At 38.5% G+C, this 27,586-nt stretch overlaps 1 protein-coding gene across 2 annotated transcripts in view; it reads right to left on the bottom strand.

Moving 5' to 3' along the window:
* The window catches only part of Rnf144b (ring finger protein 144B), a 177,488-nt gene that overhangs the window by 75,691 nt on the left and 74,211 nt on the right, over window positions 1–27,586 (bottom strand). The window lies entirely within an intron of this gene.

Genomic DNA, 27,586 nt, shown 5'->3' on the forward strand with positions numbered 1-27,586 from the left:
CCCGGAACCGCGCACGGTGAGCGTGGGGCGCTGCTAGCCAGCTGCCTGCGCCTCGGCTCGCGTTTATTTATACAGGAAGCTCGGGCTCCACACTTCCTACTTCCCATCTGGGTTGCACTTGAATGCAGGTGGTGGCCTTAACCCCGTCCGAACCTCTCCGCCTGCAGCCGCTGCACCGTCAGGACCAATCGCCGGCTCCCAGGGTCACTGCCGCAGAAATCCCGATCGACAGCAAGCGGGTCGGACAGCAGCCGGGTGCCCTTCAGCCCGCTCAAAGCCCTATGGTGCAACGACCCTGTGGCCTTCAGCGCTTGCCATAGGCCCCTGTCTTCTCCCTCATTCCCAGCTCTTGAAACCCTTTTCTACCTCCAGCAGCCCAGACCTGCCTTCCCACCCATCAGAAAACTGTACAGAAACACTGTCGTCATAAACACCTGATTTTTCCCCCTGGGTCTAATGATAAAATTAGAATATAGGAAGACCAGCCGGCAACAGTCGGTTTGCCTCACAGAACACATGCACGGGTCTTTACGAAACCACGATTTCATTAGACCTGCTTTGTAATCAAATTATGCAAGAAACACCCGATAACTTCATTAGTTATACTCTCAGTTAACAAAAGTGCAACAAGACAATCCAGAAGCTGTAGGGTACCGTGACATGCCTTCCTCACTCCAAAACTGCAGACACTAAATTTGTGTGTTTGTGAGAGATGACATAGCTGCCCGCTCTGCATACCATCCTCACAATCACCATCACAGGCCCAGATCTGTTGAAATTGTAATCTTCCAAGGTCCTTCCTCTGACACCAAAATCTTTGGGCGCTAGCTCAGCAACTTCCCTCTGCTCTCCCACCGGCAGGAATGTGCTTGTTAAAAGGAAGGGACTCACAAGCTCTTTGTAGAGCTGGACACGTGTGTGCAGTAGGGTCGCAGTACAGGCACTGCTCCAAACACAAGGATTCAGCCTGAAGTTCATGTGCAAGCTGACTTCTAGGTCAAAGCCCAGAGCTGAAGGACATGGTGCATCTGTGTGTGAGCTGCCAAGACAGGTGGGAGGCGGCCCACTAGTGGGAAGGAAGAAAAGGAGGGCAGGAGAGAGAAAACAGTAAGAAAGTACACACCAGAGACTCAGAGGAATATAATCAAAGGATACTATTTAGGTTTGCAAAGTCCTCCTATCTATTTTAATACAAACATCTAATTTTAAAGATGAGGAAACTGATGGCTGTGAGATTTAAATGGTAGGCCCATACCAGACCAGAGCTGGAACAAGACCTAAATAGATGTCACATGAGAAAGGTACATGTTAGGGAAAACCACACTAACGGAAGTTAGTTTCAGATTTAGTAGTGGTTTAGATTCTAAGATAATCTACCTCAAGGAATTTTCTTGTTATAGTAACCATTCTTGATGGCCAAGATCAGGAAAGATAAAATGCTTTCTAAGAGGTTAGTTTACTCATTAGTTTTGATGGGAATCTTTGGAGCCTTAAACCAAAGTTCAACACAGAGTCTACTTTTTAAATTACCATAAAATTAAATCATCATCTCTAATCATCAGGATAAGAGAAGAAGCTGCTACCATTATGAATGAAAATACAGGTTACACAGCCATCATACTGCCTCTCGTCACAGATACTTGAATAACCGAATAACATCACCATGGATTATTTTCAACCAGGCAGATTTTCAAAAATGGCAGTCAAAATTTATTAAAACTAAAGAAACATGTGGAATGCTGTAGTGCTATGGAAATAACTCAGATCTGCTTACGGAGTCCACGATCCCCTGGAGTACATACTCATCTCCCAGACAAGCTGCCATGTCGAAGAAGATAAAGTCCCCGTCCTCAAAGATCCCTCAGTTCAGGGTAGGAGTCAGACAAGCAAATCAATTATCAGGACACTATGATGAGCGATACGATAGACCTAAGCATCATGTGCTACAGGAGCACAAAGAATAACTTAACTAAAGGAGAAGAACCAAAGGAGACATTTCTGCAGTGATTTAAATCTGAATCTTCATGAGTATTATCATCATAAAAGTATTACAGCAATGTATAAAAGTGCTGACATAAGAAAAGACTTAAGGAGAATTTCTTCTCTGGAAATTCTTTCATTAAAATAAACTCAACAGAGTATTACTCATCCATAAAGAAAATTGAAACCCTTTGTAGCAAAATAGATGGAACTGGAGAACATTAAGTGAAACCTGCTAGACACAGAAAGACAAGAACTGCACATTCTCCCTCATATACAGAAGCTAAAAAGAGTTTATGTGAAAATAAAATAGTGATCACTAGAGACTGGGAAGGGTGTGTGCTGGGAGAGTGGGTGGATTTGGTCAGTGTTTGCTGTATGCAAATATGGAAATATCACACTGAACCCCATTGATGTATATAGGCCATATGTGCTAATAAAATATTTTTTTAAAAAGAAAGTATTCTAAAATTTATGTAAAAAATCTAAATTAATACTTGAAATTATTCTTCTACTCTATCTTAGTAAGTAATATATCCCTTATGCTTGAATCTTAATTACTTCTTGCAGTACAAAAAAAATATCCTTTAATGGCTCATTCAAAACAAAGATACACGTACTGGGAAAGCAGCTTCCGAAACAGATACAATTCTTCCACCACACGAAAAGATCCCATACAAAGGTCATGGTACCTTACACAGACAGTTTGGTCTCTTCCAAACAGCTATGATTTCATTTGCATTTTTATTTCTGGATCTAATGAGATTCTTTCAAAATTTACTCTGTACAATGAATCTAGACCTAAGAATGAAACACACTACAAAGAAGACTACTGTAAAATGATGATAGATATTATGTCAAAAACAGTCTTGCATGGAGTGGCAGGCAAAGAAGACATCACACTACATGGGGAGCCAAACATGAGCCAGAAGTCATAATCTACCTTGATAACAAGTGTGGCAAGACGGGAGACATGGTGTTTTAATTGTTTCATACTGAAGCAGCTCAACACCCTGCAGAACAAGTTGTAACCAATGGGGCCCCAGTAAGAAAAACCTGACCTGCTAATCTCTCACTGGCATTATCATGCCACACAAGAAGCCCTCTCGATGAAGAGCTAAATGAGACAGCAAGATTCCACAAGATTCAGTTGTCCATGGCTCTAACATCCTTCAGAAGACCACTAACAAACAAGCTGGGCTTAAGGGCCACTGAGAAAAATGGAGCCCGGCACCCAACTCTCTAGACAAAAACGACTCTGCACTAGCCCGAATTAAGATTCTCTCCAGCAGAAAGTCAGATGAAATCATCTTGAGATTCCTTATGTCTGCAAAATTTGTATCGATTCTTCTATTAATATGAGCTTCTCCTCCAAATTTCTGAAGAAGACAATTAAAAAAAATCCCCAATATTCCTGCAGTTGTCATCCCAGCCAAGGTACAAACCGATTCACAGGAAATGAACCACTCAGTACTATGCATTGCTGACAACATAATTACAAAGGACTCTGCTAAATTGGAAGTCAAAATAAGGCTGGGAGTGTAGCTAGGTGATACAGAGTATGTGGAACCCTGGGCTCAAGACCTCAGAACCAAAAGAAATATTTTGAAATATACACTATCTTAATGGATGGGGAACTTTGTTCTCAGAATTAAGACCTGCAAACATCAAATTACACATAAAGAAGAATGCGAAGATATTAGTTTTCTAGGAAAACATTATTTTGAAGAGTCCCCTAAAAATTTAAGATTTTCTTTGATGTAGATGACTGATGTCCCTCTTTTTCTACCTTCTCGTCCTCCTATTTTTCTTTTCCTACAAGAGTGTATCACCAAGTCCTGAATGATACCAGAAGCCAGATGGAGCTAAAGAATACCACCATCTACAACAGATCTAAGAAACAGAGTTAAAGGCAAAGAGGTCAGGGTTGGAGGAAGAGTACAGAGAGGACCAGAGAATATTTCATGAGGGATGTGGGTCTCTTAAGAGGGAAAGGGCCTATCCTATATTCTCCACAAGAAAGAAATCTAAGCTGGCAGTCTATTTCTCTTCCACATTTACCACTGGTCACCTGAAGTCCTCCATATCCTCCACAGAGTACATCTCAGAAGGGTTGGCTGTTTTTTTAGTACATCTCCCCATAGCACATAACACTGCATGAACCTCACAGGGAGCCCCTTCAGGGACTCTGATAGCATAGCAACAAGCAGAGGCTCTGCAAGTAACAATGTTCACGTCTCCAACAAAGTGGACCTCAAAGGAAGGGCCTTCTTACAAGTCAGTGCTCTGTAAATGGATCCTTTTTATTCCCCTGGAGATGACTCTTATTCAGATTAAACACATAATGATCAGTTTAAATAAACAATCACTGCATGCATGGATGTGTCTCTTTACAAAGAGCTTTTTTCCAGGGTCCTCACAATAACTTTTGAACTCCTATTATGACTAACCAGAGCTATAACCAGTCATGAAAGTCACGACATCACTAGTTATATATAATGATTTCACAAGGCCAGTAATGAAGAAAATAATTCACAGTCCAGGACCCCTCTTATCAAAAGCATGGTCCTCACTGAGCTCTGTCTTTATTCCTCACCTGTAGCACTCATGAAACATTCTATTTACTCATATGTCTCTCTCCCTCTGTCATCTGTAACGAGAGTAATGTAATTCTTTTATTTCCATCAGCCTCTCACTCCCATGTACCAAAGTAAATAGTCCATGGTATCTTCTAAACATTTTTCCCTGTGCTCATTTAATCACATGCATATTTGTTGTACACACACACAGCAGCTATCTTAGCTCTGTGAATCATCTACTCATTCTCTTTTCCATTCTGCTTTAGGATAGTTTATGTTGTCTTATCAATTTATAAGCACTCTTTGTAAGTTATAGTTAACACTTTTCTTGTAATATATTTACAAATATTTTTTTCCAGACATAGTTGATGTCTATTGATTTAGGTCACTATTTCCATACTTTTTTTTCCCCAGTACTGGGGTATTGAATCTTTATACATTCTGGGCTCTACACAGAGCTACACACTCAGGCATTTATGCATGTTTCTTGATTGTGTAACAAAGGATGTAGCTAGGCATGATGATGCATGTCTGTAATCCCAGGGCTCAGAAGGCTGAGGTAGGAAGATTATTGTGAGTGAATTCAAGTCCAGCATAAACTACAAAACGAGACCCTGCCTCAAACACATGCACACAAATAATGAAGGATATATCATCACTTTCAATATATTACTTTTAATGTTTTAATAAAAAAATCTCAATCTTCAAAGGTTCATTTCATTGTTAATAAATTTGAAATTGGTGACACTTTCACTGAACTCTTCTCAATAGATCATAATAATTTTAATTAAAAAATTATAAAAAAGGAGTACATTATTTTTCCTATTTTTATATTGAAATATATAAATATTTGAGCCAAAGTATTTTCAGAAATTTTCTTTTTTACTTTTAATATCTTTTTTGAGGGAAAATTACAAAGTTCATTAAATAATGGTATCTGTTTATGATTGCTTTTACAGTTTAAACAAATTGAGATACCTTGAAATCATTGCCTTATAAAATTCAGCAGCATATTTTGAATTCTTGTAAAAACAAATAAATAAATGTAACCTGTTTAAAACAGCAGTTCAGCGCTGGGTGTTTCGATCAGTGGTGCTGCGGCCTGCCTCGCAAGCAAAGGGGCCCAAGTTCGATCCCCGGTACCAAAACAATTTTAAAAATAAATAAAACAGCAGTTCAATCAAAAGAGTCTTTCCACAGGTCCAGATATTCCAAGTGTAACTAAAAAATTTCAAAATTAAGTCCTGTGTATTGTCTGTGTTTGACATCTTACCATTTAGTTTGCTTAAGTCTTACCTTCTATTTACAAAGATAAATTCTAGTGCCTTCCTATTTGCAAGCTTTGTTCTTAATAATTATAATTTGTAAAACTTCAAAAGCTTAGTATTTTGCCTGCTTATCTTGATTGCAAATTTTCAACATATTTGAAACAAAATAGAACCAAATTTTAGCGGATCCTTTTTTTTTTTTTTGGAGACAGGGTCTCAATGTGGTTGAAACTGACCAGGAATTCACTATGTAGTCTGGTCTTGAACTCACAGCGATCCTCCTGCCTCAGCTTCCCAAGTGCTGGGATTACAGGCGTGTGCCACCACGCCCGGCTAGCAGACCCTTTTACAAAAGAAAAGAAAAGTCAATACTACTAGCTGGCACTGACTTTTACAATGTAGTTCTTCAAAGAGCCAAAACACTTCTAAAATCTGACAGTGGTCTGCAGGAAGAAAATATATACTGCGTGCTGAGCTTTTATACTCAACATCAGCTTCATTGCAAAAAAAGCTAGTGGTTCAACCACTTAGTGTATATACATAAATATAGTAAAATCTTGGTTTGTGAGCATAATTTGTTCCAGAAACATGCTTGTAATCCGAAACACTTGTATATCAAACTAATTTCCCCATAAGAAATGGGGATAATGGAAACTCAGATGATTTGTTCCATGATGCCAAAAAATTATATAAAAATGGTTACAATACTGCAATACAGTACAAAATAATAAATACAAAAAATAAAAAAGAATAAATTAACCTGAATTTGCCTTTGAAAACTTTTGTGGCTGGTATGAGAGAGAAAAGAGAGGGGTGGGTCACTGTGTAGATGACTTTCACTGTTACTAATGAAATTACTGGTATCTATTTGCTCAATGGAATCCTTTTCTTTTCGTGCAACTTTAACAAGGAACCCATCAAGGGCATTGGCTTTTGCCTCCTTTTGAGGATTGCCCGGAAATGTTACACTGCCATGTGGTTAAACAGATTCATCACTCACACTGCTACAGCCTTATTTGGGTGGTGATTTTCTACAAAATTTTGCAGTGTTTCCCACATTTTACACATCTCCCTAATCTCCTATGAAGTGAAGGATTCCTCCACCTTTCCCTCCTCCCGCTTTGCAGAAAGGATCTCCTCCATAACCTCATGCTGTTGGGAGACAATCACCCACAATCCCAGAGGCGGGGGAGGGAAAGGGAAAAGGGAGGGAGGGACAAGCAGAGAGACAGGAAGGGAGGGAGGTCTGAGAGGCCGAGAGACAGAGAGAATCATTGGCTCAGTTGTGATGATGAAACATTGGGTATTAAATACTACTCATATTGTAAGACATTGTTTATTTATCAAGTTAAAATTTATTGGAAATGTTTGCTCATTTTCAGGACACTCACAGAACAAGTTACTCACAATCCGTATTAATGTATTTGTAAACTTTGGTGTTCATTTCTTTATAGTTTGTTCCACAGAAATGAGTTATATGTGTAATCTTCCGCTCCATGGATTTATTTATTTAGTAATTCCATTGTTTACATTCTGACATTGCATAGACCAAACTTTTTACTTGCATTTTCACTGCAAAAATAAGTCATTTTTCATGATTCTCTGAGTCTGGATGGAAAAATAGACATTAACTGTAAAGCGACACCAGTTAATCTGGAAGGGGAGGAGAGAGAAGCTTCCTGCACAGGATGGCAGTGAGACTTACACAATTGCATACATTCACTAAAAGCTCTCAAAATGTAGCACTGAATAGGTGAAATTTGAGGGATGTAAATTTTACCTCAATAAAGCTGAGGAAAAAAATAAGTTTTATTTTTGCCAGGCGTGGTGTTACACAACTTTAACCCCAGGTAATCTCAGGAGGCTGAGGCAGGATGATAAGAGCTTAAAGGCCAGGCTGGCAACTTAGCAAGACCTTGTCTCAAAATTAAAAAGGCTGAGGACGAAGCTCAGTTTGAAGCACTTCCTAGCATGGATAAGGCCCTGGATTCTATTCCCAGTACTAAAAAACAAAAAAAAGTTTTTGATGATAAATTTTTAACTATTCTTCTAATTCACAACAATATTAAATATTTCAACTTCAGTAGAATTACTTTCCTAAAAGTTTTACTTTGGTTCCATAAGATAGTTGAAAAGAGGCCCTTCAAGTAATACACCTAAGTGTCTGTGTGAAGCATCTGGTAATATTAACACAAAGTTAGAATTATCTAAATGTGGGCAAATTCTATTTCTCCTACTGGAACCATCATATGAACAGCTATTACATATACGTGTGTGTGTGTGTGTGTGTGAAAACATGACATTAAAAATGGGTGAAAAGCCATTTTTTCATTAAATTTATTGGTACTTTTTAGGTATATAATACAGCTATATTCATAGTTAGGATCTTGTACCTTTACATGATATAAATTCATTCTTATTTTTCCCCATACCCCTGCTCTCCCTTCACCCCCTCCACCCTTCCCTATTTACAAAGACTTTGTTTCCATTTTTTCCTTTTGTCATATTTTTTCTCTTCCCTTCTTTCCTTTCCCCTATCCTTCTCACTTCCCCTACTCCTTTGGCTCTTTTCTTCCTATTTCATATTATCAATTATACAATTTGAACCTTATTTACACTTTTAGTTTTTCACACCAAAGAAAGTATTCAGTATTTACATATGTGTATCCTACTTATTTCACTTAAGAATATCGCCTTAATGTATATCCATTAAGCTATAAATGTCAATAGTTTCTCATTCTTTATGGCTGAGTAGTACTCTGTTTAATAGAAAAGCCACGTCTTCTTTATTCAGTCTCCAGTTGATGGGCGATCAGGCTGTTTCCAAATTTTAGCTATTACAAATGATGCCACTATAAATATGGGTGTGCGTATGTCACTGTGGTATGATGCTTTTAATTCTTTCAGGAAGATACCCAGCAGAGGGATAGCTGAATCAAATGAGACCTCTAATCCTAGTTGTTTGAGGTATCTCCATATTGATTTCCACAGTGGTTGCACCAGTCTGCACTCCCACCAACAATGGAGAAGGGTTCCTTTCTCCCCATAACCCTGCCAGCATTTGTTAGTGGTTGATTTCTTGACAGCAGCCATTCTTTCTGGGGTGGAGTGGAATCTCAGTGTTGTTTTCATCTGCATCTCTCAAATGACCAATGATGTTGAACATTTTTTCATATGTTTATTTGCTGCTTTTACTTCTTTGTCTGAGAAATGTCTGTTCATTTCAGATGCCCATTTTTGAATTGGACCTCTATATTTGGAGGGTCTGATTTATTTTTTTAGTTCTTTATATATATTCTAATTAGTAGACCTGTGTCTGAGGAACAGCTGATAAAAATTTTTCCCCACAATGTAGGGTGTCTCTCAGTTCTGTTGATGGTTTCTCTTGCAGTGCAGAAGCTTTTTAAAAAGATGAGATCCCAGTTGTTGATTCTTTGTGCTAGTTCCCGTGCTACTGAGGATTTATCCATAAATCTTTTCCTATGCCAATGTCTTCGAGGATTCTACCTAACTTATCTTCCAGCAAGTTTAGTGTTTTTGTTTTAATATTTAGATCTTTAATCCACTTCAATTTTACTTTAGTGCATGGTGAAAGATAGGGGTCTAGTCTTAATCTTTGGCAGGATGAAAACCAGTTTTTCCAACACAATTTGTTGAAAAGGCTATCTTTCTTCCAGTGAGGATGGTTGGCTCTTTTGTCAAAGATGAGGTACCTGAGTACATCTGGAGTTGTTTCTGTATCTTCTAATCTATTCCACTGATCCTCAGATCTTGCTTCTTTGCCAGTAACATGTTCTTTTTAACACAGTGGCTTTGTAGTATAGTTTCAAGTTGGAGACTGTGATACACTCTGCCATGTCTCTGTTGCCTAGGTCTCTTCTGATTCCAAATGAATATTTGCATAGTTTTCTCTAGTTCTGTAAAATATACTGTTGGGATTTCAATCAGGATTGCATTCAATCTGTACAGCAGTTTTGGAAGTATGGCCATTTTCACTATGTTGGTTCTTCCTACCCAGGGGCAAGGGATGTCTTTCCAGTTTCTGATTTCCTCATCAATCTCTTTTTTCAGAGTACTGTAGTTTTCTTTTCTTTCTTTTCTTCTTCTTCTTTCTTCTTCTTCTTCTTCTTCTTCTTTCTCTTCTTCTTCTTCTTCTTCTTCTTCTTTAGGTATACAGTACAGTTACATTCATTATTGGGATCTTGTACCTTTACATGACAGGTGGTCTTGGTTCTCATTTTTCCCCTTATGTAGTTTTCAATGTAGAGGTCTTTTGCTTCCTTCATTAGATTGATTCCTAGATATTTCATTTTTTTGGATACTATTGTGAAAGGAATTGTTTCCCTAATTTCTCTCTCAGTGATCCTGCTATTTGTGTACAAGAAGATTATTGATTTTTGAGTGTTGATCTTGTATCAGCTACTCTATTGAATCTGTCAATTAAGTCTAGAAGTCTTTTGGGAAAGTTTTTTGGGTAGTCTACACAGAGAATCATATCATCATCAAATAATGACAGTTTAACTTCTTAATGTCCTATCTTTATTCCTTTTATTTCTTTCTCTTGTCTAATTGCTGTGGCTAATGTTTCCAGTACTGTATTGAACAGGAGTGGTAAGAGTGGATATCCTTATCATGGTTTTCAGTTTTTGATCATTTAGTATGATGTTGGCTGTTGGTTTTTCACAGATACCCTTTATCAGGTTGAGATAAAGTCCATCTATTCCAATTTTCTGCAGAGTTTTTATCATGAATGTGTGTTGAATTTTGTCTAATGCTTTTTCTGCATCTGTTGAGATGATCGTGTGGTTTTTGTCCTTGGTTCTGTTTATATGGTGTGTTACATTTATTGATTTACATATGCTGAATCATCGCTGCATCCCTGGAATAAGTCCAACTTGATCAGGATGTATGATCTTCCTGATGACCCTCTGTGTTCTGTTCGCCAGTATCTTACTGAGGATTTTTGCATCTATGTTCATTAGGGAGATTGGCCTGTAGTTCTCTTTTTTGATTGGGTCTTTCCCTGGTTTTAGAATCAAAGTAATAAATTTGGAAATATTTCTTCCCTTTCAATTTCACTGAAAAGTTTAAAGAGTAGTAGCAATGGTTCTTCTCTAAATGTTTTGCAGAATTCAGAAGTGAATTCCTCAGGACCTGTGCTTTTCTTGTTGGTAAATTTTTAATTACATTTTTAATTGGTGAAAAGTCATTTGATATAAGCAAAAAGTCATGCTTCACAGAATGAAACATAATAATAAAACTTCTTGTGGCTGCATATGTTAAATCCTTGTCATTAGGCAGAATTTTCTTAATTAGTTACAGACTTTTATAGTAGATATTAATCCTGCTGAATTCCACATTCATCACTACCTTCCTTGAGAAACAGAAATTTAGCCCTCATTCTTTCAACTTGCACTTTTTTACTTCATTTTATACCAAAAGGGATTATTCCAAAATAGTTTTGGTTTTTTGTTTTGTTTTGTTTTGTTTTTCTACCAGGGATTGAACTCTGGTCCTTGCACTTGCGAGGCAGGTACTGGAACCATTAAACTAAATCCCCAGCCCCCAAAATAGTTTCTAAATTTGTAAGCAAATGGTTATAGTTTACACCACACAAAAATGGCAAAATCACTGTACCAAGAATATTCAGTCTTCCCATGGGTCTGACTTCACCAACAGTCAGGCTGGCAGCTTCACCTTATTTTAATGCATTGTTAAATTCTAATATTTTCTTTAAAATAAGAAATCTAGGGCAAATGTCAAGTGGGACACAATAAGAGGAACAAACTGAGACTTCTCCAGTAATTTGTTGGTTATAATTTTCAATGAGTCTATTTTGTTCATTTACATTTTTGCTTATAAATTTTCTACTTCTATATTTTCAAATTTTTTCAGAGTTCCGTACCTAGTCTTCATATATAATTCTTATAAACTTTTCCATTTCCCCTGTACCTGTGGTTATGTATATATCTTCATTCCTAATCTTGTATATTTTTACTCTCTACTTTTCCAATGTTTTGCCTTATTATATAGCTTTCTACTCTTTTTCTGTTCCATTACTTACAATATTTTACTGCATCAGTTCCTCTTCACAGTTTGCAAGGTACATAGTTTTGTGGGTTTTCGAGTGATTTTCTTTGACGGGATAGGTTGTTTGCTGGTCTTTTCTTTATGACTAATAAAAATATTTACTGTTACAAATTTTTCTCTAAGCACAGTTTTAGGATATGCTATGCCCTAAAGAATTAGGTATAAAGTATTTTTTGGTGTTTTTTAAAGATTATCACTTCTCTTTGATATTCTCTTTGATCAATGTTTTATCTGGAAGAGTGTTTCTTAATTTCCAAGTAGTTATTTCTTTGGTCATATATTTAGCATCAATTTCTAATTTAATTGAAATGTGACCTACAAAATTTCTACCTCTTATATTTGTTATAGTTGTACTTTATTTAAGACAAGTATGTTAATAACTCTTTTTTATTAGACTTGGGAAAATCACATATTTCCAAAGAAATATTCCCTGAGCCAGGCATGGTGGAATATGCCTGTAATCCCAGCACTCAGGAGGCTGAGGCAGGAGGATCGCTGTGAGTTCAAGACCAGCCTGGGCTACATAGTGAGTTCCAGGTCAGTCTCAACTACATAGTGAGACCCTGTCTCAAAAAAAAAAAAGAAAGAAAGAAATATAACCTGAGATGTCTTATAGTGATATGACCAGGTAACTTCACCTACCTTTCTAAAAAATAAACCACAGTAACAAGTGCTCATGTTTCATTGTCCTATTGCAAAATGGATTCTAACTTGCATCTCTGGAGGCATTATACCTCTAAGTAGAAAACAAAGCAATTAATTGCTTTTAAGTCAGATGATTATATCACCTTGGAATTTAATCAAAATAAGGCAAAGGTCAGGTAGTTCTCTTGAACTACACCTGGCAAGAATCTCGTCTATGTTTTCATTTTCCAATATAAAATCTCGAGTCCTCCTCAGTATTAGTAACTCAGCTAAACCTGCAACTACCCACAAATACAAGAAAAAAGCACTTATCTCACATGTCAAGAAGTCCTCAGCATGATTCACTGAAATTTTTAGGTGGAAGAGACCAGAGCTATTTTAAACACAACTGATGAAATAGGTAGTCCCACTGAGGCTCGAAGATTTTGTACTCAGATCAGCCTTGATGATCTGCAACAAATACTCATACAATGAGGACATTTAAGAAAAGAAGTTTAAAATCACTAACAAAATTCCACTCTTACAAAAGAATTTGTGGATATTTCAGCCAGGGTACAGGTGAAGGCAGGGAGTTGTTTTCTTGAAGTTTCTTCTGAAAGTTCATAACAATGAAATAGAAGCTTCCTTGATCTGGGAAGTTTAAGGAGGAAATGGATTCTATTTTTGAGTACCTAAGGGAACAAAGCTTGGTACTGAGCATTTTTCATACATTATCTCCTTGAATCTTCACAACATCATTAAAAAAAGTGATTTAAACTTACCTAATTACAAACTATAAGTATCATATTTTAAATAGTAATATAGGATGAAAGCTTCATGAAAACTAGTTTCATTTATAAGGTTGTTCCATGACATAGGACATATTTAATCATTTAGTGCGAAATTGAGACTGCAGTATTTTTACCACTAAGTCAAGGATGCTCTTGAAGGTTTCAGTTTATGATTTCAGTAAACATCTGTTTCAAACAAAGACTGGCATACCCATGCATTTACTTTGAAGTAACTATAACAAAAATAAATAAATATTTAAGTTCTCCTAATCAAATGCCCCTATAAAATCCTATCCCATACCAGATTTTTAAACTACTGATCAGTGCATAACAGAAGTAATTCTACCGAATAATCTAAATATTTTAATTGGCAGAAAATTCATAGTGACATATAACCTGCCTTCCATTTTAGACTCATCTTCTTTTCATCCTTTTTAATTTTGCAGTTAAGTTCCAATCATACTACATTATCCCAAATCTCTGATTTACAAATTCTTCCAGTCTCCCATTCACTAAGACCATTCCTCCCCACCTTCTTCACCTAAGAGCTTCTCCTCCCACAAAATGCCACTTAAGCTCTATATTTTCTGAGATCCTTCCACCACCTACCTTCCCTACTCTCCATGTAGTTGGATACTTCTCCTGGGCTTCCTCTCTTTTGCCCTTATATTCATTGTTTCATTCAAAAAACATTTGTTAAGCTCCTATTATTTACCGGTTCTTCATGAAGTGCTGGGAATGTAATGATTAACAAAACCTAAGACTTCAAGTGGTATAGGAAAAGGAAGGTTATGTTACTATAAGCATGTTAGCTGGTCAGAGTAATGCCAAGGCACTGAGATCCAGGAAGGAAGGCAATTTTTTGAGTTCAGCCTTGCATGACCTGGAGAATTTAATGGGTAGAAGTGTGGGATGAGAGGAGGAAGGAAGAGATAAAGGGCTTCCTGGGTAAAATAAATTGCATGCAAACTCAGAGAGATGGGTAAGAGATTGTTTTTTTTTTATGATGTAAGAAAACAAAATTTCTCCAACTAAGGCATTCAACTTAAAATACAACAAAATTTTAGAACTACTCATTGAAAATGGTAAACATGTTCAAGCTATGATATAAGCAAAAGACAATCATGGAAAGCTAATTCTGGTTTTATTCCTAAGTATATATTAATATTCTGTGCATCCTCAAGAAGGCTCATTAATGATGAGTTACAAGATATAAAACTTGAAAATTTTTATCTGAAGACAAAGGAGTATTTTATGACTCCTCTGATAAACATTATGAAATACCAACATGGCAAAATAAGAAACAGCTTGAAGAGGACAGATTCATTCACTATACCATAGAAGGAAAAGAACAAATCCAAACCAGAGATACTTTGTTGGTGCAAGGCTCCCATACCATTCTATCCAGATTAGGGGACCTTGCCCTCCCTCCATATAACCTAATGTACCCACAAAGGCTAAACCTCTCCCTCTCTGTGGTTATGCTAAAAATCGTCAATCCAAAATGTTCTCTTCTTTATAGAAGTAATCCATGAGTTGACCAACAGAAACAAAATTTAGGAGAATGAACAATATTATTACTTAGTGTTACTTAATTCTGACAAAAGGGTCCAATATTAGCAACCAGCAATTTTTACACATACTCTATAGGACCTTGGACTACAGATATGTTGCAGTACCTATGAAAATTGGAGAATGATAAGGAAATAGAAATCAGATTCCACATCCTCAAAAGAATGCTGTAAACTCTTGCCTGGTTCATGCAGTTTCAGTTCGTCTACATCTCTTACCAGGAAACAGGACGGCAGTAACTAGTCCCCAGAGAGCAGGACGAGGCATTGTGATCAACACCATTTAGACATCACTGCATGTTATCCTACATCCAAAAATCAAATGGAGGGATTTGGGGTGTGGTTCAATGGTAGAACATGTGCTATTAGCATGCATAAGAGCCTGGGTTCAGTCTCCAGCAGCACCACCCAAGAAACAGGGGGAGGATGAAATCACAAAGGAATGAAAATTGTTACCCTTTTCCTGGCAAGATGAAATACAACGGACTGAGCACAATACATGTGGCTTAGAATAAATATTTAAGTGGATTAATTAAGCCTTGCTCATAAGTTATTTTGTTATAAGATAGCTCTCATCTCTGAAAATTAATCAAAATCTATGTTGATAAAGCAATATATGTTGAGGCTTATCAACCTCATTTTACCAATGAGAGAAGTGAGCACCAAAAGATGAACTAACTTCCCCGAGGCCACACAGACTGTTGCCTCGCAGGACTGAGCAGTAATCCAAGAACCCAATCGACTCAAATCAACTCAAGTTTCAACTACAGCACCCTCACTTTCCAAAGTTAAGTTGTAGGTGATATCAAGCTCCTCTTCCTCTCATGACAAGACCTTTTTTGGAAGGAGAATGAAAATAGAAGGTTGATGTAAAAATTTTAGTTCTATTTTTAAATATCTACTTAGGGCAAAAGGCCAAGTAGTCTGCCAAAGTAAATCAGACAGTATTCTCACACTAGCAGAATTCCAACATTGATCAAGAAGGAAAATATATAACATACATTGAGAAGAGAGGCCAATACCTCAGAGAGCCTTGAATTCTCATCATTCACTTTCTGCAAGAAGAAAAAGGCAACATTTCTATATGAGTGAATTGTCAAAGACTGATTCAAAGACTATTTCAGTACAAGATCTCATTTCAACCTTGCTGTCCATCTGTTTTGCTGAGAATGTAAAGTTGTCTGGTTCCAAGTTAGAAAAGGGGATGAAATCATCTGCTAAAGCCAAATCCATATAAGCAAGAGCCCCACAAAGACATGTTGCAACTACATAACACAGAAGTGCAATGAGAGGCTGGCTCATACTTTTTGGTTACTTGGCTGGATTTCTTTGTGGTCATTATGCCCCATCCCAGGGAGCTGAGTTCAAGGATTCCACTAAACAAATGTGGAATGCCATAAAATTCATTCTCTATTTACCACAGGCTAATGGAGAGGAAAGAATAACTCAAAGACTTACATACAAGAAAAAATAGTTAATAAATATTTTAAGTGTGACCATGACTAATGACAATAGCTATTTATCAAACACTGTAGATAGTCATTCTTTCCTCCCTAATCTGCAGGCCTCCTCTGTCTTTCCTATGGGAATCAGTAAGGACATAAAACTCATTTCTCCCTCCTCTGACCTACCCTTCCTTTTGTACTATCTATTACCCCTGCGTCTCTGAATAGCTGAAAACCACATCACATCATCCACTTGCATATCTCCATGGTTTCTCGCTACCTCTTTAGGAGTAAGAGAAAAATAGAGGCTACAAAGAGGTTCAAACTTTAGAAGCTCAGAGTAATGCTTATTTGGGAAGCTAATGAATTCAGGGCCATCAAGAAGAAGAGTTCAGACTGCAGTTTTAAGGGAGCAGTTCAAGGTCATAATTACCATGCTATGTTATGGGTCAAATGATAATTTACAGTTTGGCTAGAAACTAAACAAGCAATGACAGCATCATTCCCATAGTAAAGTGAATTCCAAGTTCTACAGAACTAATGTGCAAACAAACTTTTAGAACACTAACAATTATGAGTGTGATCCACCAATTTTTAAAAAAAGTAACAACACACTCTTTTCCCTTGAGTTTCTTCGTCACAGCTGCTGAAGAAAAGAGAACATGTACATGTACATAACTGCCCACTAAGATTTAACCTCCTTCAAGCACTACTTCAACTAAGAAAGGAGTCAGTGAATATCATTTGTTTCTACAGGATATAGGTGAATTTATTCTTCCCCATGTACCCAATGAGATAGGTGATTTCTTCTGAGCAGATTAACTGTACAGCACTCGTGTGTAGACAACTGGGGTATACAGGTTGGGGAAATGATGGTGCAAAAGAGGAAAATTATTGATACAACATATTGGCCAAATCTGTCCTAGTAATGTTTTCTTTTCAAAGAACTATAATAGGTTATCCTGAAGGAAAACCCTTAGGTTTTTCCATGTACCAGTGTACCCAGAGTGCTTGGCAAGCCAAACCAGATAAGCGAGAAAAGACGAAAGACAGACCTTCCTACTAGAAAAGGATGATGCCTTCAAATCCCGTGGCCTCCACGTTTGAATGATGCAATTCTGCCTCCTTGACTAAAGCTCAAGGATACAGGATGAATGGATACAGGATGCAGGATACATCCTGGAAACAGGATGGATACCAGTATGAAAGAAGAACAATTGCATTTTTCTCTATTAGGAATTTGAATTTAGCTAATCTCTGCGCTTGGTTAAAGCTTTGCAGTAACTATATTCCATCATCTATGTAAGAAATTGAGAAATTGGGGGGGTGGCGGGAGGGAGGGAGGGAGAGAGGGAGGGAACAGAAGTGCAAAAGAGGAGGTGAGAGTCAGAGAAAGAGAATCATTGGCTTTCTGGTTCTCGGTTCCTGTTCTTTCTGGAAGCCATGTGCATTCCTATCCTTTGGTTCCTCAAGACACTCCCTGTCCTGATAATAAATTTTCCTTTTCCTTAAAACTTTTCATTATTTTATTTTCATTATTTGAAACAAGAAACACCTTAATTAAACTGTATTATCATAAAGTAAATCGGGATTATGCTAAAGACTTTTGGATCTGCCAATTCTAGGTTCAAATTATGCTCTCCTTGAATAGTGGTCAGCTAGTCTAGAATGAGTTTTCTAGGCTGTCTGAGCCTTAGTTTCTTCACCCATAAAACACAGATAACTTCCATGCATAGTTGTAAAAAATCAGAAAACTATACACAGTGCTCCTGGCACACAATAAGCATGAATTATGACTTCTAGGAGAATTCAATGGAGCAGTAGTCAGTGGTGACCAAGAACAACACAGCAAATGTTGCTGCCTATGCATTACAAATAAAATACTACATTCAAAGGGCTCAGGCCTGCAGCTGGAGATAAGAACTTAGAGAAATCTCTCCCCCTGTTGACTGGGTTCCCCACAGTTCTGCTGCTTCCTTTAAAAGGACCACTCAGACATTTGCTGGTGAATCTAAGGTGACCACTACAGTACTCCCCTAAATATACTGAAAGTTGCCTCTTCCCTCTCCCTCTCTCTTCCCTCCCTTCTCCCAACAAAAATCCTTGAACTTGTTTCTACTATGGTGCTATACCCAGGGCCACATTTTACTGACCGCACAAAAGGAACACAAGTGACCAGAAGCATAGTGATGGTCAAGCAGACATAAATCAGACACAGGTCACAAAAGAGCCACGAGGGCATAGGCTAGTAAAAACAACTTTTTCAATATGAAAAGAAGGAAAAATGCAAACAAAGTCTCTGTAAATAGGAAAGGGTACAGAGAGTGAAGGGAGGGCAGGGGAGTGGGGAAAAAATAAGAACCAAGATACATCATGTAAAGAAAGGTACAAGATCCCAGTGATGAATGTAACTGTATTGTCTACCTTAAATATACCAATAAACTTAATGGGGGGAAAAAAACCCTTTTTCATGTGAGGGATGCATTGATCATGGGTTAGGCAATTAGGCATTAGGCTGTCTACTAGGTAAAAGTAGTATCCTGTGTGTTAGTTAGCTTTCCCAACACTGGGACTCAATACCCAACTTAAAAGAAAGAAGTCTAGCTGGCCATGGTGGTGCACCCCTGTAATCCCAGCACTCAGGAGGCTGAGGCAGGAGGATCACTGTGAGTTCAAGACCAGCCTGGGCTACACAGTGAGTTCCAGGTCAGTCTCAAATACATAGTGAGACCCTGTCCCAAAAAACCAAATAAATAAATAAATAAATAAAATAAAAATTAAAAAAAAAAAGAAAGAAAGTCTATTTGGTTCCCCGTTTCAGGAAATCCAGTCCATGACTGGCAGGCTCCAAGGCAGAAATATCATGGCAGAAGGGCATGGCAGAGCAGAGCTGCTTTGTTTTTTTGTTTGTTTGTTTTTGGTTTTGTTTTTTTGTTGGGTTGGGGGGGGTTGTTTGTTTGTTTGAGACAGGGTCTCACTATATAGTTGAGACTGACCTAGAACTCACTATGTCACTATGTAGCCCAGGCTGATCTCGAACTCACAGGGATCCTCCCGCCTCAGCCTCCCGAGTGCTGGGATTACAGGCATGCAGAGCTGCTTTGTTGATGGCAGCAGGGAAGCAGAGCAAGGGAACAGTGCCAGAGAGGGAGAGGAAAAGAGTCAGATAAAGTGCCCAAGGTTGTATGTCCATGCACCCACACACCCACAAGTGTGCTTTACTAATCCTCTGGCAGCTCCCAAAGTCAGTTAGGTTGACTCCCTAGCTTAACTGTCACACCTGTGAAAGGCACTCTGTAACACCTGAGTCCAGGTCACATCCTTCATGTCCTGTTAGACCAAGATCGCTAGCTATTCTAGTACTAGAACCTCATTTTAGCTGAGGAAGCTCAAAATATATTGCTAGAGACATATTGTGTTGCATGCAAAAAGCAGAACTTATGAATACATAAGGATTTTTTAATGAACTCTTTATTTCACAACTCAACCCAAGCTTCTTTACTGATTTGATGTCTGACTTTAAAATATATTTTAAAGTACTACCTTCCACCAATTATGTATGTATTCGGGAGTAAAGTCCTAAGGAAGTCCCTTACTCTAGCCATAGTATTGCTTCTTTATCAATTTATCTCCCTCCTCTATCAATTTATATATCAGAGCAATGGCTTTAATTCTTCCCCACCCCACCCCACCCCCGGCACCAGGGACTGAACTTAGGACCTGGAACTTGCAAGGCAGGCACAGCACCACTGAGCTAAATTCCCAGCCCCTATGTCTTTAATTCTTGTAGAAATCATAGATCCCTTTGAGAACATGTTAAAATAATGAGCTTTCAGTTCAGGAGATTCAAATACGTACCTGATATGAAACTTTGCAAATTTCTTTGGATACATGGTTCTGCTGAACCACACCTATAAATCCCCAAGGACCGGGGTCTGAACTCGGGTCCTTGCACTTGCAAGGCAGGCCACCAAACCGCAGAGCTAAATCCCGGGCTAGTAAGTGTCTTTATTTGGCCTTCATTCAAACTCTCTGTACAGAATGTGCACAGATAAGAAATAACCTGTGTCACTGTCTCCACTCTAGCCTGTGCTCCGTGCTGCCTAATGAAACACAGCATAGCGGGTCTCTCCTCTCTTTGGGAAGGGAGACTTGCATATTCCCAAGGTAGTTTTCACAATCTGCTACTGCACTGTCTTAGTTCATTTCCTGTCGCTATAACAGAATACCCAAGATTGGGTAATTTATAAAGAAAAGAAGTGTATTTTGACTCCTGAAATCCTAGAGGCTGGAAATTCCAAGATTAGGCAAATGCTTTGGAGGGGAGCCTCCCTCGTGCTGCTTTAATTCTTGGCAGAAAGCAGAAGGGCTGCACAAGAATATGTAGGAGAAACAAAACACGAGAATTGCTTTATGAATTGCTTCATAACCACCTACTCTCGAGATAAGTAATCCAGTCTCTCCAGGGTGTGAACTCACTCATTTGATCAAAACATTAATCCCTCTGAAGATCCAATCTTAAAGTCCCTCTCTTAACATCCCTAACTCCCAAAACTGCCACAAAGGCAGTCAAGGTTCAACATAAGATTTAGAGGCGACAAACTACTCTGTATCCAAGCCATACCAAACACTCATTCGACTATAATTTAATGGCTGACTTACTTGCACATCTCCCATAGTAACTGTGAAGAAGGGCAGCAAATGTCCTTTTTGGACTACTATGCTTCATACGGGAAGCATTTAATAAATGGCAAATAAATAAGAGTAAAATGCTTTGTAGATATAAACTATAATTTATGTTGGTCTTTCACTCAAGAAATAAACACTAAAACCAGGGATTTAGCTCAGTGGTTCCGCTGCCTGCCTCACAAGTGCGAGGTCCCAAGTTCAATCCCTGGTACAAAAAAAATAAATAAATAAATAAAAAATAAACACTTCAATGTAATGTGCAGGCAATAAAATGGTTTTAATCTACTTCTGAATATTTCCTGTGAAAATATAATTTGATTAACAACAGCTACTCCCACTAATGTCGAACACACCACCTTTCCTGCCACTTTCTGAAGCAGTTCTGGAAGTCATCTATCATGAGTATCTTTTTGAGGGTGACCTGACGTTCTTAATCCATTTAGAGCAATTTCTGTCAAATACAAACATTGTGGTATGTCCTCACCCACCTCACTCATTAGGTCTCGTGCAGTGCAACTTCTGGCTCTTTCACAAAGTCAGAATGACCATGAAAGGTAAATATTTTAAATTCATTCAGGACATCGAGGCAGCCACAACAGCATGACTAAAGACTCAAGGAAGAGGCTTTCAAGAACTGCTTCCGAAAATGGCAAGAACAGTGGCATGAGTGTATTCAAAGCAAAAGGGAGTATTTTTGAGGGAAATTACAGGCAATGTGTCTTTTACTATAATTTCTTTAATTTTAGACACTCAAGTATTCTGTCGTACCTTAGTATGCTGCCCTTAGTAAGATTTTGAATGTGATGAACCAAAATCAAACAAGCATAGCCACATAGAACAAACTCTAGTCTTGCATTCTTACTGCCTTAACTGCTTCGCAGATAATCTAAACACTACCATCTTACCCAAATTTAGCCTTTTATTAATTTATCTGGCAAATGTTAAATAAATCCTTATGTGCCAGACAAAAAATGCTAGACCCAGGGATATGAAGATAAAGAAAGCGAGGGTGCCTGGCCACACAACAACAAAAGAATTATCCTTCCTTCCTTCCTAGCAGAAAAGATGATTTAAAAAAAATAAATAATAATAAAAATATGGTAAGTGTGGTGCTAAGGGAGGTACTTTCACCTTGGAAGCTGCTCACTGGGACTTACACTTACCTGATCTGATTTCAAAGCGTGGTCTGCAGAATAGTACTGATGGGCACTGATGGTGACAAGTTTTAACTAACAGTCCCTCCAGACGATTCTGAGTCACACCCCATCCAGAGCTGTTAAATTAGATCTGAGTTTTTGTTTTGTTTTGTTTTTTTCTAACTTCACCTAACTGATTCTAATGTGAAATCAAGAGTTAAGAACTGCTGGTCTTCGGCTTCTCTGCCTTTTGGCTAAGGTCAAGTGGAGAATTGCTAGGCATCAGAGGAGGAGGAAAGACCTCCCTCGGAAGTGACCTCTAAACTGAGACGTGGATTAACAGGAGTCAGAAAATAAATAGGAAAAAGAGCTTCAAGGCCGAGAAAACTCACATCTAAAGAGCAGAGGGCAAAAGGCTGCAGGAGAATTTTGAGATTAGGGTGAAGAGGTCAGCCAGACAATAGTGAAGGAGCTTGTAAATTTACCAGCTGAACTAAAAGGCCATGGGAAACCTTTTAAAAACAACTGAAGTAATCACGTTGGCTACAATAGAGAAACCGGTTGAAAGGAAGCAACATTTAAGGCAGATTCTTCTAGGTAAGAGGCTCTTGTGGTATAGGTTTAGGGATGATGAAGTGACCTGCCTAGGACATTACCTAAAATTGTTAAGACTGGGGAATCAGTAGGATGTTGGAGACCCAGGAGCCCAAAATTCAATGTTTATTTCCATGTTTCTAAAAAATCAACTGGATTGGTGATTTTGAAGAGAAAACACAAGTCCAAACTTAAGCACACCGGTTTCCAAATGAAATATACAAGTGAAAATGTCTAGTAAGTTCTATGACAACAGCCCTGTATAAATACTGATGTAGGAGTAGTCTGTTTACTTATGGTTATTGGATGGAAGCCACAGAATGATTTATTCTGCAAGTAATACAAGTTTGAGGTAAAGTCAGCTGAAAACCTAACCTCGTAGGAACACGAGTGAATAGAAGAAGGCAAGGATTAAACTCAGGAATGGCCAGGAAAGTAGGAAGAAAACCAAGAAAGGCAAGAGAAGGAAAGTTCTAAGAAGCAAAGAGAGGATCACAGACTGGAAAAGCGGTGAAAGTTCAAGCAAGGTAAACACCAAAAGGGCCCACGGGACTGGTGACCTTGGAGGTCAATATGATGTCAACAAAAGCTGGTTGGAAAGGTAGAAGAGAAGAAATGCGAAGCAAGGAAACAATAGCAAGTAGGTAGCAGGGTCAGGAAGTAAGACTGAAGATGAAACAGACTGGCGCCTAGAGAGGACTGTGGAAATAGCTGGATGCTTTTAAACAATACTTGAATATGCAACATAAAGAAAATAGTTTGTTCAGCTCCTAATAATTCAAAATTCTGCCTGTTTTGCTAACTAGATGGGCTCTCAGAGCTAAATTACATTAGATACACAAGTACTCTAGTATAAGAATAATTCAGCATTTTCATTAAACAACACAATCTAGATGAAGGTTAGGGTACTAATAAACTTAAAGATTATTAAAGGATGGGGAGGAGTATTAAAAGATTAGGAGCATTTTAGATAAAAGTACAGAATGAAATGAAAAAATAAGCCAATACAAGATGTTTATGCAAATATAAATTGATAAATAATAAAGCCAATTTTGTATGTTTATTTGTTTGCTTGTTTGCTTCAGTCTTGGGGATAGAACCCAGAGTGCTCAATCACTGAGCTAAATACCTGGCCCTTTATATTTTTTCATTTTGAGGCCAGATCTCACTAAGTTTTCAGGGTTGGACCTGATTATACATTCCTCCTGCCTCAGCCACCCAGAGCACTAGGATTACAGATGTAGTCCATGGTGCCCAGATTACTGTAAGTCTTAACGGGAGAAACTGTTGTGTATAAAAGGTACTGATTTTCAGAATTTACATTTAAAGCTTTTCAGAAATAGTTGTAAATGTAAAATTTTATTGAGGTAAGTTTTCCTCCGTTCCTTCTCCCTACCCATAGACATATACAGTTCCACAAATTCACACATACACATCAACAGTCGTCTGAAATTATTTCTGGTAGTTTTAACTGGAAACCATATCAACAATGCTGACACACGGGCTGAGTATCCACACTGCTGCGAGCACTCAGCAAGGCTTCAGAGCCTGGGCCAATTCTCAAGTTCTGCAGGCCCCTCCTTGCACGCCCCTACCTCCGCGCATATTCAGGCTTCCTGTCATGTCCTCTGCCTGTTTACACATGTGCTACTATGTAGTGTGCACATGGTATGTTAGTGTAATACTACACAATACTACTATATTATGCCTAGTCATGCATACTTTTATCGTCATGAATATTCCTTAGGAATATTCACTAGGAGCAGTGACCATTGGCTCACAGAAGCCTGTACAGATCTCCGACATGATGGGCTTCAGGGAGGCTGATCCCTCTCTAGTATGAGGAATGAAGAAAGGGGAGACTTCCACTGTGTAAATCTATCAGAGCATTCTGACTCTCTCTGGGGCATCGCTTAGGAAAAAGATGACACGGTTTTGACCAGTGGACGTCAAGGGGGCAACCAGCTAGAGAACCTAATGGAAAGTCCTGTTCCTAACACGGCGCCTAAGGAAAAGGGATGTGACCACTTTCATTTTCCTCTGGCCATTGCTAAAGCAGATACTCTTGAAGACACTGCAGCCTGTCAGCCAACTCCAAGACACAAGCTGCCATACTGAGGATGGCAGCACAGAAATGACAGGGTCCTTAATGACATTCTTGAACTGTTGATCACCCCACACTTTACACCTATACTTATTTATGACTATGTGGTTTTCCTTTTTACATAAACCAATTTTTCTCAGGTTTCTCTTACTCACAGCCAACAGTTGTTCATTATTTCCAACAGAGTTACTTCATTATTTCTAAAACACACTTCTAACATTATTTCTATTGGAACAATACATCTATATCACTTGACCTGAACCAACAGGCTGAGAAACTAATTGTGCTAATTATTTTTAAACTAAGATGCTTAGATGGATATGCTAGCGAAGGAATAAAAATATGTTAACAATCTTCATCATTTGCAATCAAATTGGTTAGATGCTCTGTGGTTATTCTCCAACAACCACCACCATGATTTCTCACAGAAATTTTGCAGCAAATAATCCAGAAGAAACTGGAGAAAGGAGACTTTTGACATCAATTCATATCTCACACTTCTATTATCATAAGACAAGTGCTGTGCTTGCTACTGACAAACACAAAGTCATAAATATTAGACAATGATCTATAAATCAGAATCTTTAGCATGTTCATGTTAAAATAAAAATAAGAGCACTCTTAAGACTTTGAAAAAGAACTGAAGCTAAAAGGAAACGCTGTAGGCTGACACAGGAGGATCACTGTGAGTTCGAGAGCAGCCTGGGCTACATAGTGAGTTCCAGGTCAGTTTCAACAACATAGTGAGACCCTGTCTCAAAAAATCAAAAAACCAAAATAAATAAATAAATAAAAATATATTTTATTTTTCACGTAACACATATTAGACATACCTATTAATGGAGTCAATGTAATATTCAATACATTCATATAGAATGCATGAATCAAATCAAGGGAAACAGCATTTCCTTGTCCTGACCATATCAGGTCGATTTTCCCAAGTTGCTCCTGGGCTTAGCAGACACTTGTATTATGTAAAACATGAAATGCTAAAACTCAACATCATCACCATCTGCCACGGCTGAATGAGCTAAGAGCATCGGACCACATTCACCAGCAAGATCTGTAGTCTATGAAGGTCACAATGAGCTCGGTTAGCTTCAGAGATGGGGCTTAGGATCAATGGACATGTGTGCCTTGCACAATACCCATACCCGTTCTGGGCAAGGTGCACATTGAGCCAGGAGGTCTTGTGTAACATAATTCTAAGCTAAGAATAGAAACAGAGGTTTCACTATACCACACTAAGTAGCAGGTATTCAAAGACCTAATCACTCTGAGATGTAGATCACACAAAGAATTCATTCTTCAGATTCTGTATGTGATTGGGCAGCTAAAGTAAGATATGTTTTCAATTACAGACAGAACTACCTTGCACAGAAAGTGCAGCTTCCATCTTAGTGCCCCACTATCCCATTCACACAGCCTACTGTGAAGTTCCTCTCACTTCCTACATACCCATCTGGGCCCCAGGGGTGCATGGTGGCAGCTATCCAAAGCCCCTTTAAGGAATGTTACAAGCTGCAAGGCATTCCATCAACACCTATAAGTTCTAGCCCCTGGTACTTCAGAATCAGTGTATTTGAAGATGCGGCCTTTAAAGAGGTAACTGGGTTAAAATAAAGTCACAAATCCCAAATCCCAACAGAGGGATAGCCTAAAAATACTCCTCAAATCTGCCAAGGTCATCAAAAACAAAGGAAAGTCTGAGAAATTTAGCCAAGAGCAGCCTAAGGAGTGATGATGACTAAATCACTGTAATGTGGCATCCTGGATGGAACCCTGGAACAGGAAAAGGATATTAAGTAAAAACTAAGGAAGCATGGACCTTAGTTAATTAGAAAATGATAGATGCGCCACTATGGTGGGGGAGGTTGATAAGATGGTAGGCTACGCAGGGATGGTGGTAGGAGGTATATAGGATATCTCTGTATCTTCCCCTCAGTTTTGCTGTGAATCCAAAACTACTCCAAGTAATTAGTCTTTAAAAATGGGAAGGGGCCAGGGATTTAGCTCAGTGGTTCGGTGGCCTGCCTTGGAAGTGCAAGGAACCGAGTTCAACCCCTGGTACCAAAAAAAAAGGGGGGGGTGCTAATAATGCTTTACAGACAGATATACGCTTTAGAATTTCAAGAAGGCTCTTTTCTTTGCCACCTATATGCTAATGCAGCTAGAACGGAGGACAATTCATTATGACGCACAGGCTGCCAGAATGAAAATAAGACCTGTGCAGTCTTATTACCTACAGCAACTGGGACTGGGTTCTCGGCTCCGAGACTAAAGGGTACCACAATGTAAGAAGCGAGGTCACATGAAGAAGGACAACTGGCCACCAGCTCAGTGACATTCTCTTGATGAATTCACCTCTGCCCAAAATCAGCTCTCAGCTCCACAGGCTCAGCAGTTAGTTCATCAGTATCTTGAAGCTCATCAATCTCATGGAGGCTGACTCATAATAATAGAAACCAGGGAGCATGATACTGAAAAACAGGCGTCAGACTAACAGAAAAACCCAACACATTGGGCTTGGGGATGTGGGGCATGAGAATGTGCATTTCTAAAGAGCGCCTGATCATGCCAGAACTGCTCGTCCATGGAGCACACTTTACATAGCAAGGAAACACAAGTATCAATTTATTTGAACTTGATCACAGGAAAGGTTGACCACGTACCTATTAATACCATCAAGCTTTGCTACCTGAACCCACAACTAGC

This window comes from Fukomys damarensis, unplaced genomic scaffold, assembly GCF_012274545.1.
Source record: "Fukomys damarensis isolate Sample0158 unplaced genomic scaffold, DMR_v1.0_HiC HiC_scaffold_10, whole genome shotgun sequence".
In the NCBI taxonomy this organism is placed as follows: Eukaryota; Metazoa; Chordata; class Mammalia; order Rodentia; family Bathyergidae; genus Fukomys; species Fukomys damarensis.